Here is a 16,604-nt window from a genome sequence, read left to right on the forward strand (position 1 = left end):
AGTAATACAATCATTTTTTTCTCTATAACTTGTTTTAAAGGGAAATTGATTCTTTAAATTTATTTTACAATAAAGTTAAACGAATTGTAGCTAATTAAAGTTAGTTTTCAGATTTTTTCCCAAATTTATAAAATCCAAGATAATAAAAATTACTATTTTTTTAAGAGAATAATTAATAAAATCAACCCAGCCTAAATAATTTTTATAAAAATTAAAAATATATGGAAGTTAATTATCATAGAAAGATCACTAGTAAGAATAGTAATTATACTTGGGGAATAAATTTTTCATTTTTTTAAATAAATATGATAAAGTGTAATTTTTTATTATGCTATTTTAAATAAAATAGAAAAAATATAAAAGAATATATTATATAATAAAAAATACACTTAACAATTAACAATATCAATAGAAAAAATAGAAAAGATTCATTTTTATTTTTCACTGCAATAATAATGAACGTTAAGTATTATTGGGAGACTGATGAGGGGTTCAAGTGTAACAGCCCAGATCACCCGCTAGCATGATATTGTCCGCTTTGGCACACAAGGCCTCACGGTTTTGTCTTTAACGATAGGGATGATAGTCTAAGTCCCACACACTCACTCGTCAAAACGCGTCATGTTAGGGAGAGGTATCCACACCCTTATAAGGCATGCTTCGTTCCCCTCTCCAACCGATGTGGGCCTTACAATCCACCCCCCTAAGGGAGCCTAGCGCCCTCGCTGGCACATGATCCGGGTTCTGGTTCTGATACCATGTGTAACAGCCCAGATCACCCGCTAGCATGATATTGTCCGCTTTGGCACACAAGGCCTCACAGTTTTGTCTTTAACGATAGGGATGATAGCCTAAACCCCCCACACTCACTCGTCAAAACGCGTCATGTTAGGGAGAGGTATCCACACCCTTATAAGGCATGCTTCGTTCCCCTCTCCAACCGATGTGGGCCTTACATCAAGCGTCGCCGTCTCACCAACAGAACTAACAGAACATTGGCCAGGTTGTCGAAGTACACTAGTGGATCAACGATATTCATAAAGACTAAGCCCAGGACGGTAAGTAACTTGTTTCATTTTGTTACTAAGTTCATTTAGTATTAATATAATGTCAGTATTACTTGACTTAATATGTGGTTTCAAAATGTGTAGTCTAAGTTGTTAGATCACGAGGCGATGATGGCGGAAACCTTCAAGTATACCTACATATTGAAGGACAATACAGAGATATTTGCCGGTCAGCTGGCCACGGATCATTATGTGAGTAAACATCATGTGATATACCATTTTTAAGTTATCTGAATCCTTAATCATAAAATGTGTTACACAAGACTCCTACATGCAGAGATTGGAGGTCGCAACTCAACAATCTCAGCGTACTCGAGATGATGGCAGCAACTCTGCCGCATCAGTCGTCGTTCTTGATAGGGGTTTGGTGTGAGGTCGCATCCGAGTCGTACAAGAATCGCGTGTACAGGATCGGATCATTCTTCGCCGACAACCTCTGCACATCCACGTTAAGACATTCATCCGCCTCTGCCACCAGTCCGACCGTCAATCCCGAGGATGGTGTCGATTTGCAGGAGCAGGTGCTGCTCTTCACCCGGAGCCTTCACCAACGAGCTCAGCAGCCGCAAGAGTCTGAGGAGAGGTATCAGGCGATCCTCTCACGCATGACAAACACAGATGACCTCAGGCTTGAGTGGAGGCGGGAGCTGAAGCGGCTTCAACAGATGGAGCAGAACATGGTGCCGTACGAGGATTAGATGCGCACTGGTAGCAGCGGCGCTGCTGAAGGGGCACAGATATCACCGCCTAGGCCGCTGCCTCAGCAGCAGGACCAGTGGAACGATGACGATGACAATGACGACGACGACTTTCAGTGACTTGGGTTTTTTTTATACACGTTTAATTGTGTCATGTCCTCCGTTATTTGACTTTTCATTTTATTCACACACCTGATAATTTAATATATTTGACTTCTAGTATTTAGTATTTGGCTACTAATTGCGCAAAATATAAATTTGAATAAAAAATTTAGAATTTCACCACTAATGTAAAAAAAAAAAAACTAGTAAAAAAATTGAACTTATTGTCGAATTTTCCTACAAAAATATCCAACGGTAAAAATGCAGGAACAAAACAGTTTGGTGCCAAATTTACCGTTGAAAAAATCCACCCGTAACTGGCACCAGATATTCATAGCTTAAAAACTAAATCCGTCGCAGGTTACCGGTGGACAATAAAGTTCGACGGTAATAAATATTTATCGGTAAGGTTTATACTGTTGGATTAGAACCGACACAAAATTCAATGGCAAATTTATTACCGGCAGAATAATTTTATTTTCCTGTCGATAAATCCAACAGTACTCAATGTTTTTACTGTAATGGTGATTAGGAAGGTGGAATGTGTGAGACTCCGTTTCTCAGCTAGGTCATCCTAAAAGCAAAGGTCTGCTTCCTGTCCTTTTCCTATTGTGGTGGTTTGTCACCGAGCAAATTCTTAATCCACTGTCATGTAGGGTGCCAATGATATTGTTGAAAATCTCTGGTACAACTCCTGATCGGCTTACTATCCGTTCACAAACCAAGATGATAAGCCATCCTGCAGCGTAACGGTGATCTCACTCTAAGAAAAATAAAAATTATGGGCCTTTGGTCTTCATCGCTCAACAAATGCAGAGAACAAGGCGTTATTAAATATAAAATTCTTTAGGTCTACTATATGTTCAAATTCAGCCTTTCTAATGTATGACAATAGAACATCGGCGAGGAAATAGACAATGTCACATGACATGGCAAAAGAAACCAGGTTTCTAATGTATTTTTTATGGTTTACCCTACTATATTTAAAATAGATTAATCTAAAGAATATAGAACAAATATATTATTCCTAAAAGTAACTCTTGACATCCCTATAATGCTTGCTATCATTTTAAACTAATTAGTACACATACCATATACAAAATTATTATGTTCATAATAAATACAACGATATCATATTTAAGACTGTTTGGAAATAATATTTACTAGCTAGCTAGGTGATGAAAATGATGAATACATTCAACTAAAACATTAAGGTAGCATATTTGAATAAAAACTTATTTAACTAGGATGTTTAAATAAAAATCATTATTCAAGTACATAGTACTATTTGAGGAATGTTGAAGGAATAAATTTGATGTTCAGTAGTCAAACCATCATGAGAGTATATATATGCTAATTTTTTCTTACTCTGTGGGTCAAGTCAAAAATTTCCGGGGAAAAAAATTATTTGTGGACTAAATTATATTATGTGCATTCAAGTAACATATCCAACTACGTATTTATGAAGCAAGTAGTTAATTAATGGTTAGAATATTGACTTGTATTAGTTCAATTTCATTGTTAAATGTCGTTGTACGTGATTTGGATTGATGATGTTATTAGTGTCTATCACTATGCAATTAAGTATATAGCGGCAAAAATGATGCAACTGCGCATAATAATACTAGTGTATCAATAGGTATAAACATATCTACCAATATAATTTTTTTAATTATTAAATATGTATTAAAATAATAAAAACAGAATTAGTTGAGATGATAATTTATAACTTTGTTAAGTAATTTTGAGTTCAAGATGTGAAAATAATACAAAAAAAAAATATTTTTCATAAATTATATATAATAAAAATTATTTTAAGAAAGAAAATTAGATACTAATTCTTCTTATCTTCCTATCGTATATAACTAGTGTATCAACAAGTATGACTAATTCATTCTTTTATTTATTAAATATGTTTTAAAATAATTAAGATTATTGAATTAGCTGAGATGATATGAGTGGTTTATAATTTAACTAAAAATTCTTGGATTCAAAATCTTAGAAATAATTATTTTTTTATAAATTATATATGATGAAAGATATTTTAGTTAAAAAGTTGAACACCGACTTTTTCAATATCACAATTATATATAAATTATTGTATCAATAATAAGCACTAACAAACTTATTGATTTACTTTTTTATTTATTAAATAATATATATAAAAGTAATAAAAATTAAAATTAGTTATTGAGATAGTAAATAGTTTATAATTTAATTAAATTATTTTAAATTTAAATATTAAAAATAATATTTTGTATGAATTATATAAATAACAAAAGACATTTTAGAAAAAAAATTGAATACAAATATAATCCATCTCATATTTTTACTGTATATAGTAAATATAGATATAGATTAGGTAAATTTTACCTAACTCTCTCTAAAAAAAGATAAATTATTCTTTTATGATATATTTTATTATTATTGGATGAAATAAATTGATTTATCATGATTAAATTCTTAATAATATTGTGTTTAACTTCACGGTAGGGATTATTTTTATATCTTTAATGATATGGTCACTTGATTGCTTAGTTGTATGAGTTTTTAATGTACGTGAAATTTTGTTTATATTAGTATTTCGAGTTTTATAATTATTTTTTATTGTTTAATTCATGCTCAACTAGGAGCAAAACAAAGTGCAAGGACAAATACAAAAATAACTATAAGTCAAGATAAAAACAACTAAAATCAATTACTTAATTATCAGATAGAAGCCAAGTTAGATTCAAAGTTTGAGTTTTAAAATTGACAAAGGAATAAAAGCACAACCATAAAAAAAACACCCCTGAAAATTACGCTTTCAATATGATTTAATCCATTATCTCTAGTCTCTAAACATTATATTATGGATTAGAACTAAGTTTTCAGATCATAAAGTTCAGGTCTCCAAGTCGTGCTATCATGTGATGTTTTTATTTGTTTTTCTTGTAAGAAGATTTTTTGTATTTATTGACTTTGCTTACAAGTAGAAGAGTAACGTGTCGAGATATATATCGCCATAAAATTTGAAATAAAAATGACAGATGGTTACTGCTTCCCAACACTTGTTTTTTTGCACTCATGGAATTAGGTTTTTTTTTTTAAATAAAATAAAAATAAATAATTATTTTTTAAAACTTGATTTTTGAATTTTAATTTTTTAAATATGATTTTTTTTTTTTTGTATTTAGAGCAAGTTTGTTGGAAGTATGACAAACTTACTCTAAATGTAAAGAAAAAAAAATTATTTAAAAAATTAAAGTTCAAAAATCAAATTTTAAAAAATAATTATTTTTTATTTTATTTCAAAAAAATCCCATATAATTATCTCATCATCACTTACCACTCTTAAGTTCGTCAAAACAAAATAAAATAATAGTTTATTGGGTAAAATATATTTTTTGTCCCTAAAGTTTTCGAAAAATTTTAAAAATACCCTTAAGTTTTAATTTATTTTAATTTTATCCTTGATGTTTTGAATATGCTTCAATTATATCCTTTTTGTTAATTTTTTGATAGTCAACCAATAGTCAATCTTTTATTTCCAATTTTATCCCCTAATTCTAACTATGTTTGGCCCACGCCCTAACCCATTTCAACGCCTCCACCTTTCTTCCCAACCATCACCCATCCCCTCTTCATCTCTCTCGTTGCAACCGCCAGCGCCATCACCAACCACCACCACCACCACCAATCTCCATCTTCGTCTCCAACATCATTCATCCAACTTCCTCACTACTCATCCATCTCCATTTTCATGATCATAAGCAGCAAAAGACAGAGATCGAATACCGATCCCGCATCACGTTTCTCTTCTCCCAATCCAACACACTCAAGTCTCATACAACATCACCATTCACGGCGCCTCAAGCTCGTGCTCCACCGTCCACGATTAACTGCGCCTGGATCTCCATCGCTCACGATTCACCACGCTCAGAGCTCCACCGTCCGCGTTTCACTGTGCCTCGAGGTCCGCCGTTATGTGTGTTATGGCTTCCCTCTCCGACAGCCTTAACTCCCCCTCTCCCTCTACCCGTGTCCAGATCTTGAACATTAACTGGTTTCAGAAACAGCCCAATGGAAAGTGACGAGGTTTAATTTCTTGTTCAGATCTACAATTAGGGTTCAATTGTCTAAATGATTTTCTATTAGTTTGTCAATATCACCCTTTTACATTCAATTTTGGTATTTTCAACTTGTTGCTGTTGCTGTAGCTTTGGTACTTCATTTTGCAATTGAGCCAAATGTGTGAATTGATAAAGTTTGTCCACACTTAGGATACTGAAACAATTAACATATGTGGCTGTGATTAGCAACATGAATATATAGTCAATGCCTTATTGTCTAAAATAAAGGGTTATGCTGAATTTTTTGAACTATTGCCTTGTAGAATATAGTTAAAATTGAAAATTGTAACCTACCAAGTGCGGCGGCACAACGAAGAGAAGAAGGGATGAGTGGCAGTGGCTGTGCACGGTGGTTGGTGAGACAATGAGAAGCAAGGGAGAATGAGAGTTAGCATGAGAGAAAAGACAATGGGAGACGGAGATAGAAATTGGTGGTGGTGGTTGGTGGTGGCGCCGGTGGTTGCAGCGAGAGAGATGGATGAGAGGATGAGCGATGGTTCGGAAGAAAAGTGGAGGTGTTGGAATGGAATGAAGCTGGGAAGAACAGGGAGAGGCCTTGGAAGGGATTATGCAGTGTGCCAAACACTGTCAGGATTAGAGAGTAAAATTGAAAATAAAAAGTTGACTATTGGTTGACTATCAAAAAATTAACAAAAAGGATATAATTAAAGCATATTTAAAACATTAAGGATAAAATTGAAATAAATTAAAACTTAAGGGTATTTTTGAAACTTTTCGAAAATTTTAAGGACAAAAAATATACTTTACCCTAGTTTATTTAACCATTTTTATTATAGTTATAAGACTTTTTGTGTTACCACTGGCATTATATTTAATTTAGATTAGTATTCACAATTATCACAAGGGTTGTTATTACGCATGATGAGAATATATAATAAGAATTTAGATCTAAAAAGATGAATTTAATTTTAATGTAAGCGTGAATGGTTATTCAAAAGAATAAATATAATTATACGACTGTGTAACACGTTTTATAATGTCAATGCATCAAAATTAAATTCCTAAAAATATTGATAAATTAATAAAATAAAAATTTAATCATCATTAAATTTATAATTTTTAACATTTAGGAGTCCCATTAATATCTTAATTTAAGAGAATTAATCTCTTATTTTTTACTTTACTAATTTTTTCACTATAAAAGAGTTTGATCCACATAAGAATAGATGTTCAAAGTATATAAAAAAAATAATTATGAATTATGATAAATCTTTATTTATTTATATTAGGGTGAAACTATTACAACTATGATGATTATCTTTTGAAATTCTTAAATATTGAACTTTATTTTATGATTAAACTAATATCTTTAATAAATTAATTAATCAATAAATTTGTTTATTCTATAATATATAACAATGTTGATTATTAGAAAATAATCACGACACGATTATTAAATTTGTTAAGTATTAAACAAAAAAAAACCAAGAGGCTTGACATTTTTTTCCCAAGCCAGGTATTTATTTATCAAAAATACTATATGCAAATAAAAAATAAGTCACTAGATCAACTTTCTTATATCTATGTATATACATATGTGTTGTTTAATTTATTTTTAATATATATTTTGTATTTCAATTAGGGGTGTCCATGGATCGGATCGTATCCGCAGATCCGCGATAAATATATTCGCAAATTGATCGGATCGGATCCGATCCGATCCGCACCCTTTGCGAATCGGATCGCGGATATCTGCTCTACATCCGCGTATCCGATCCGCAGATCCGCACTGTAATAATTAAAAAATAAATAAATATATATATGTTTGGTATTATATTTACTTGTTGTATGTTTTAGTTAGTAATTATTATTCATATATTGTATTATTTTATTTTTGTTATTTAGAGAGAGTTTGATTAAAAATATTTTAGGAATAAATAAGTTTAAAAGTATGAAAGAAATATTTTTATCGATTTTTTTACATAGAAATATGATTAAAAAGAGAAGGTTTAATTATGCGGATATATCCGATATCCGATATTCGATCTGATCCGCAAATGTGCGGATCGGATCGGATCGGATCCGGCACTAAAAAGTGCGGATATCATATCCGATCCGATCCGATGGAAATTGTGCGGATCGGATCGAATTTTCGGCCATATCCGATCCGATCCGACCCGCGGACACCCCTAATTTCAATATATATATTTTATATAGATGACTAATTTAATAGTGATTTTCATTAGACACCTAACATGGTTATTCATGAGTAAGTGATCCCATATTAGGATAATAGGCGAAAATACAGTAAGAAAAATCCCATTAGAGCATAACCATCTTTGCATAATCTAAAAACAACAAACGAACTAATTTATGTTAGTTGAGTGGTTCAGTTCACTCGTCTACTTAAATAAGTGTCAAAAGTTTAAATTTCGACTTGTCTATGTAGTAATTTATTGGTCACTGGTTAGTGATAGATCATTAAATGAATATCAGATTTACGATAAATTAATCATCAACTTGTCGAAATAGAAAATCCCATGAAAAAAGAATAAAGGCAACAAAAACGGAAACTTTAAAGCCAACGTATAGTACTCTTCCTCTAACGCCACGGGTGACCAATGTTTGTAATTCAAATTCTGATAGTATGTATAGAAAGTAGTTTTAAGCCAACATCTATCCTTACCTCTTCAAGAAATCTTTTAGTACGAAGAGATTTAGTCATACTTCAACATTTGTGACTACTTACCTAACACCAAAACAAAAAATTCGGTATTGGCTGGCAAAAGACGCTGGCAACAATATGTAACAAGGTGTTGCACCACATGCACCAATAATGAGTATATGTAAGAGATCATAGTAGGTGAATTTGTTTGTATGTTTTCATTTCTCGTGATAATATATATAGCTGTATTTTTTTTGTATATTGCTATTGTTTGTGTAATGTTATGACCATGATTAATCCTAGGCAACAATGTCAGAGTGAGAATTGTATTATGAGTCATGTGGTTCTTTGTTTTGTTCTTCTCTGTTTTGGGGTCGAGACTATAATAACGAACTTTCAAAAACCACAAAACAATTACATTTTACCATTTCTGATGAAGGTTATTGTTCTTACTAGCAAGAGAAGTCTCATTTTTTTAATATTCTTCTTACTAGCGAGACTTCTCATTTTTTTAATCATTATTATGTTACAAAAATTTATTTACTTTATCAAAACTTTTTAATTTTGAATTATTTATTTATTTATTATTTTTCTCTTTTTTTCTCTCTTTTACTTTTAAAAATTTAATGAATAAATTTATTCTTTAGAATTAAAAATAGGTTTAATTATTTTGCAAGTCTCTATAATTTCACCAATCACTACAACGAATTCGGGCTGAGGCAACCCTTTGAAAACGTTGCTTATAATAAGAGAAAGTGTTGCCTTTGATAAAAGACAACACTTTCCGACAAAAAGTAACGCTTTTTGGGGTTGGCTATACGGGCGTTACCTTTGGTTTAAGGCAATGCTTTTGTATATATTAAAGGGAACCCTTTTTTTGGCAACCTTCAAAAAACGTTGCCTTTTCTACAAATAAAGCAACTCCGTGAAAGGGTTGCCTTAGAGCACCCAAGCACAACGCTTTATATGAGACGCTATGGCAACACTTTTTACGAGTTGTATTTTCTAATACATAAAGCAACCCTTGTCCAGAGTTTTTTAAGTTGCTTTTTCATATACCTAAAGCAACACTTGTGCAAGTTCTTTCTAGTTATTTTTTCATATACCTAAAGCAACACTTGTCCAGGTTTTTTTAAGTTGCCTTTTCATATACCTAAAGCAACACTTGTCCAGATTTTTTTAAGTTGTCTTTTTTATAGACCTAATGCAACACTTATGTAGGTTTATTTGCAGTTGTCTTTTTTTAATACCTAAAGCAACACCTTATTTAATTTTTCTTAGATTCTCTTTTTTAATATCTAAAATAATATTTTTTTACCTTTGTTATATTTATATGACATTTGAAGAATATATAACACCCACATTTGAATAAGCTAATAATATATATTGCATATATATATATATATATATATATATATATAGAAAGGTCTTCCAAGTACCAATTAACATATATACTTGCTAATAAGTTACCAAGTCAAATAAATAATAAACCTAAGTAAGCAAAATACATGTTTTTCTGCTAATGAACTTAAACAAAAAAGAAACTAAGTTATCCACTTAAAACCAAAAAGACTTTGTGCTTCACCATTGTGCCAAGAATTGCCTTTATGTCTTCAGAAAACTTCATCCAACAATAAGAAAGCTGCAGTCAAATTTAAATGAACAAAAAAATTATAGTCAAAACATCAGCTATACAATAACATGTATACTCAAGTGGTACAACAATTTAGCACACAGATACCTAATCATGATTTGGTATATGAGTCGATGGAGGAGAATGCCAAGGAACTAAATTTGGATCTTGTGCACTATTTGCAGACGATTGCTTAGATCGCAAGAGAGAAAGCGCTTCATCAACATTCATACCAGGAGAAGTTTGTTGCAACATAAGTTTCACAATATCTTCCAATCCTTGCAGTCGTTGCTTATGGTCGTCTGATTCAGTTTTTAAAGTTGTTACCTTCTCTTCACTTTGTTAATTTTTTGATTTCATCTATTTCTTTATTTTTCTTAAGAGAAGTTTTTGTAACAGTTCTTCCATAACATCAAACTCTTCTTGGATTCTCTTTACCAAAAATTTTTTGAAATGCATTAGTAGGAGTTTCTCCAGCTTCTTGGAGATCATCAAGTTTATCCTATACACACAAATATATTATATGTCTATTTTTAGTGATAAAAATTCAATGAAAGAATCCAAAAACCTATTGATAACTAATAGGGACAACAATCCAAAATAGCTATAAAAGAGCCATAAAATAGCAGTCCATGATAGCCATAAAACATGCATAAAATAGTCATAGAACAACAATTAAATCAGCCATAAAATAGCAGTCCATGATAGCCATAGAACAGCAGATAAATCAGCCATAAAATAGCCATGAAACAGCCATAAAATAGCCATAAGTAGATACTAAAACAACAACCACGATAGCCATAAAATAGCCATAGAACAGTAATTAAATCAGCCATAAAAAAGAAAACAGCAAGTCAGCAACCATGACAACCACAAAATAGCCATAAAGTAGATACTAAAACAACAACCACGATAGCCATAAAACAGCCATAAAATAGCAATTAAAATAACAATCCATGATAGCCATAAAATAGCTGCCATGACAGCCATAAAATAGACATAAAATAGCCATAAAACAGCAACTAAATCAGCCATAAAACAGCCATAAAATATCCACAAAATAGATACCATAACAACAATCACGATAGCCATAAAACAACAAAAAAAAATAGCATCCATGACAGCCATAAAACTGCAACTAAAACAAGAAAATTATAGAGTAACTTACAATAACAGCTTGTGTTTCTACATCAAGTGTTTTTCTTTTTAGTCCATTCCGAGTTGCAACAAACATTTCAGCTTGATTTGGTTCCTCTTTGTTCTCTTTTTTCTCACGCAACAGACCAAGATAATAATTACAAAGTTATAAACTCTATATAATAACAATTAACCAATTTTTCATACCAAAATTTTAAACTCTATATAATATAAATTTTGCTCATGCACTAGTATTTGTTGGAGGATTCTAAAGCAGGTTATACGGCAAATCCAAACTAATCATAAGAAAAGAAAAGGTCTATTCATCATAAATCAGTTTTGCAATATTTACTACTAATTTATTAATTCTCTCATATACTTTCACCATCACATATTACAAGGTCATATCAATTTCAATATATCTTTTCCAGATTTTCACAATATTTATTTACATAACAAAATTTAATGCTACTAACCTAGCAGCAAGCTATTAACCTAATGAGTTAAGAAGAAACTGTTAAACGTTTGGTTAAAATGAAGTAAAAGAAAATACCATTGTATCATTATATTTTATTCAGAACCATATATACAATCAAGAACACAAGTACGGGCACAGCAATATGATTCAGAAGAATAAATAAGGTCTGAATTGTGATATATCTTTTCCTCCAACATGAAATTTGGCCATCAGTTGGAAAAAAGATAAAATTATACTGACTTACGTTACATAAATCTTTAGAAGTCCAATAAATATAACAAGAACAATGGACATCAGCATATTTTGCAATTCTACTAATGTTAGTAGAAATCATGGTTGTATTTTATAATATAAAATTGGATAAACCTTGGAATTTTTAGTCATATTCTAAATCAGGATGATGATTGATGATATTAGCTGGCTACAATAACCCAAAAGTATGAAACTATAGCCATAGCATTCACCGCAGCAATTTAGAGAATTTTGACAAGAAGAAAAGTAATTGTGAAATCATATAGAGGATGTACCATAACAGTTTTTGTAGATCCTCGTATTTTTCTCCAGGAAACAGCTTCAAAAATCAGAATTATTAAGAAGCCCCAAAAATTAAGATTCAATGCATTCAGAAATTCATAATCAAAATGCAGAAAAATTCAGAAAATCCTAAGAAACAACAATCAGAACCATGAAAACTTCAGAAAAATTAAAATAAAACCCCTAAAATCAGAATTATTAAGAAGCCCCAAAAATTAAGATTCAATGCATTCAGAAATTTATAATCAAAATGCAGAAAAATTCAGAAAACCCTAAGAAGCAACAATCTGAACCATGAAAACTTCAAAAAAATTGAAATAAAACTCCTAAAATAAGAATTATTAAAAAACCCCAAAAATTAAGATTCAATGCATTCAGAAATTCATAATCAAAATGCAGAAAAATTCAGAAAATCCTAAGAAGCAACAATCAGAACTATGAAAACTTCAAAAAAATTGAAATAAAACCCGTAAAATCAGAATTATTAAGAAGCCCCAAAAATTAAGATTCAATGCATTCAGAAATTTATAATCAAAATGCAGAAAAATTCAAAAAATCCTAAGAAGCAACAATCAGAACCATAAAAACTTCAGAAAAATTGAAATAAAACCCCTAAAATCAGAATTATTAAGAAGCCCCCAAAAATTAAGATTCAATGCATTCAGAAATTCATAATCAAAATGTAGAAAAATTCAGAAAACCATAAGAAGCAACAATCAGAACCATGAAAACTTCAAAAAAATTGAAATAAAACCCCTAAAATCAGAATTATTGAGAAGCCCCAAAAATTATGATTCAATGCATTCAGAAATTCCATTTTCATACGAAAATTCATAACATTCCCAATCTTTATTCACAATTAATGCATTCAGAAATTTCATTCCATAGTAAAATTTAGAAGCTTTCTTACCAACCTAATGTTGAAAAAATCTAAGTAAGAAGCAAAAGATGACTCTATACTTGATATATGCTTCCAATTTTGTTTTATCTAGTTCACAAAAACAAGAAAAAGAGAAAAAGTAATAAGAAAAGTTCATACCGCAAGTAGTTAATTGCTTGAATTCATCTTCAACTGTAGTCAATACTGGTGGTTCATTTCGTGAAGGCACTGGATAATTGTAAGTATCACGCCTGGTCTCATCAACCGCAAACTACTTCTTTCCGTACCTTAACACAGCTTTTAGAACAGAAGCTGCAAGAAAAATATAATAGTGGAAATTTGTTTAACCAGGGTCAAAAAGATGGAACTGAAAAAGCACCAGGAAGATGTTGATCCACATGAAAACTTCAGAAAAATTGAAACGAAACCCCCAAAATCAGAATTATTGAGAAGCCCCAAAAATTAAGATTCAATGCATTCAGAAATTCCATTTTCATACTAAAATTCAGAACATTCCCAATCTTGATTCATAATCAATGCATTCAGAAATTTCATTCCATAGTAAAATTTAGAATCTTTCTTACCAATAAACAGAGGAGGAGGAGGGGGGTTACAGCTGCGTGTAGTATTGTGAGACCTTGCGAAGAGAAGAAGGCGAGACAGGGGAAGAAGTGGAAGTGGGAGAAGGAGAGGGGTTTCTCGAAGAAGACCCTGTACGTGGAGCCGAGACAGGAAGAGGAGGAGTCGTGGAGCAGCGTGCGTGGAGGAGAGCACCGCGCCGACGCCCGTGGAGGAGAGCATGCGCCGACACCCGTGGAGGAGAGCACCGCACAGAAGCCTGTGGAAGAGAGCAACGTGCCGACGACCGTGGAAGGGAGCACCGCGCCGTCGCTGTTTGGAGTGGACAGCACTGCGATTGAGAGCTGCGGTCGTTGTGGAGGAGAGCCGCGATCGGTGGAGGGTGTGTGGCTGTCTGTGTGGTTCCTTTCAAATGTTAGGGTTATGGTGTGATGAAGCTAAGTGATGAAGGAAGTGATGAACTGATGAAGCAATTATGTCTTTTCTTTTTTTTTCTAAGTTATTTGATTGGAAAATAATTGGTGGGAATATGAAAAGTTTCTCTCTAAAATTTGTAACTGTGAATAATTTTAGGCAACTTTTTATAAATGTTATTTATTCAATTTTTTTATAACTTTTATAAAATGTTATATTTTTATTTAAAAATGTTGTCTTAAATATTTTATATTGTAACTTTTTTGAGCGTTGTTTTAGATATCAAAGACAACAATTTTTGTGGGTGGCCAAAAATTTGGTTATCTTAGCCTTATTCAAAAGTAACTCGTCAAAAATGTTGTCTTTGTCTATCTAAGACAACTTTTGTTAAATGTTGCTTCGAATAAGGGTTACCTTAGGCCAAAAATGTTGTAGTGCAAATTTTTAATTAAATCACTATACTTTTTTTCTTTTTAATTGAGTCCTTATATCATAATTTTTTTTTCAATTTACTCCTTGTTAACGTTAAACGTCAAAAAAACATTAGTGAATTGTGAAATTACTTATATACCTTTGTCTTCCACCTATATTAAGTTCATATTTCTCTGAAATTTCTCTCTTCTCAATACATCTTCTACTCTCTTTTACTTTCCTCTTATACAACTTGTGAAGATCCAGGAAGTGCTATTATAGGAACCTCAAAATTTGCAGCACCAGTAGCTGTAATTGCAATATGAGAATCTGAAATAGCAATTATGAGAGGTGGTTGAGAAGATGCAGTAGCACATGTGGTGGGTAGTGATTGTGAAGATGCAGTAGCAAGTGTGGTAGAGAATACGTGGTTGTGAAGATGCAGCAGCAGTAGTCCTTCGTCTATCCCTTTTTTTTGTCCCTGCCTATTCAACCTGCCTTCTTCTCTCAGAAATATGAACATTTCCACGAGTTTTTTAAAAATAATTTAACATAAATTAATTGAAGGAGATAAAAGACATGACAATACAACAAAAGATTGTAATGATAAACATAATTAAAAGGTGAAAAGATGAAGAAAAAATGAGAAACAAATAACAGTCTACTGCATTCAACAAATCCATAATAACGTAACTTGCGAAAAACAAATTTTAATTAGAAATACATATCTAATGGACAATCCATCAAATATATGAACATCAACAAAGTACTTGCAAGCATGATTTGATACAAAAGGTTTACAACAAATATAAATCTTAACGCTACACAAATACCAAAGTACCAAACATCAAATAACTGTCGGCAAATTGCACAAATCCACATCTTTTGCTGGATGGAATCTTCACATGAACTAACTCTCCATAATGCCCAAAGACTTGTCACAAGTGATCATCTGCAACATTTGCATCTAAATTGTCAACAAAATTCTGCAATAAAAAAAAATAAAAAGTCAGAAAACAAGAAGTAAGTAGAATGGTTTGTATATTGCAAAGAAGAACGCACAGTTGTATTATTTGGATCATTTTCGTTCTGTGCCCCTTGAGGATTTTGGTATGAAGCTTCATGTTCAAATTACAATTGATATTCATATTCATATTCATAAATCAATTCAAGATTTCAATTCAACCAATGCCATATTTTTTTCTATTCAGCTCATAAACCATTATATCAAAAAAATTTACATATGCTTAAATTAAAGGGATCAACCTTGAAAACAAATGGGAAAAAATTAAAATATCACCTGTTATTGTAGAGGCAAAACATGGGGACGATGACCAACAGTTCAGGCAGCAGGGGAGGGACAAAGGCTGGCGCGGCAAGGCGATGGGTCCACTGATGGCAGACGACCAGCAATGGTGGATAACCCATGGACGAGGCACACGAGAAGTGATTGCGATGGTGCATGTCAGGGGCGACGAGCACGCGACGGACAACGACACGAGAACGCAATAGATGACGAGCATGAGAAACGCGGTTAGATGGGACAACGGGAGCTCCGAGAAGAACTAGGGTTAGGACTCTTTGATTTTGGGATAAAATGGCAAGGATTATTTTGGTATTTTGAAAACATGGTAGTGTTCTCAATTAGGTCTTCTATTCTAATGGTGAGAATATTCGTTTTTTTATTAGAATATTCTTAAAGACTAAGGCCAGGCTGGTAAGTAACTTGTTTCATTTTGTTATTAAATTCGTTTAGTATTAATATAATGTCATTATTACTTGACTTAACATATGGTTTCAAAATGTGTAGTCCAAGTCGTTGGATCATGAGGCGACGATGGGGGAGACCTTCAAGTATACCCACACGTTGAAGGACAACACAGAGAGATTTGCCGATCAGCGGGCCGCGGATCATTATGTGAGTAAACATCAT

The sequence above is a fragment of the Arachis ipaensis genome, chromosome B2, assembly GCF_059453495.1.
Source record: "Arachis ipaensis isolate K30076 ecotype BB chromosome B2, ASM5945349v1, whole genome shotgun sequence".
Lineage (NCBI taxonomy): Eukaryota > Viridiplantae > Streptophyta > Magnoliopsida > Fabales > Fabaceae > Arachis > Arachis ipaensis.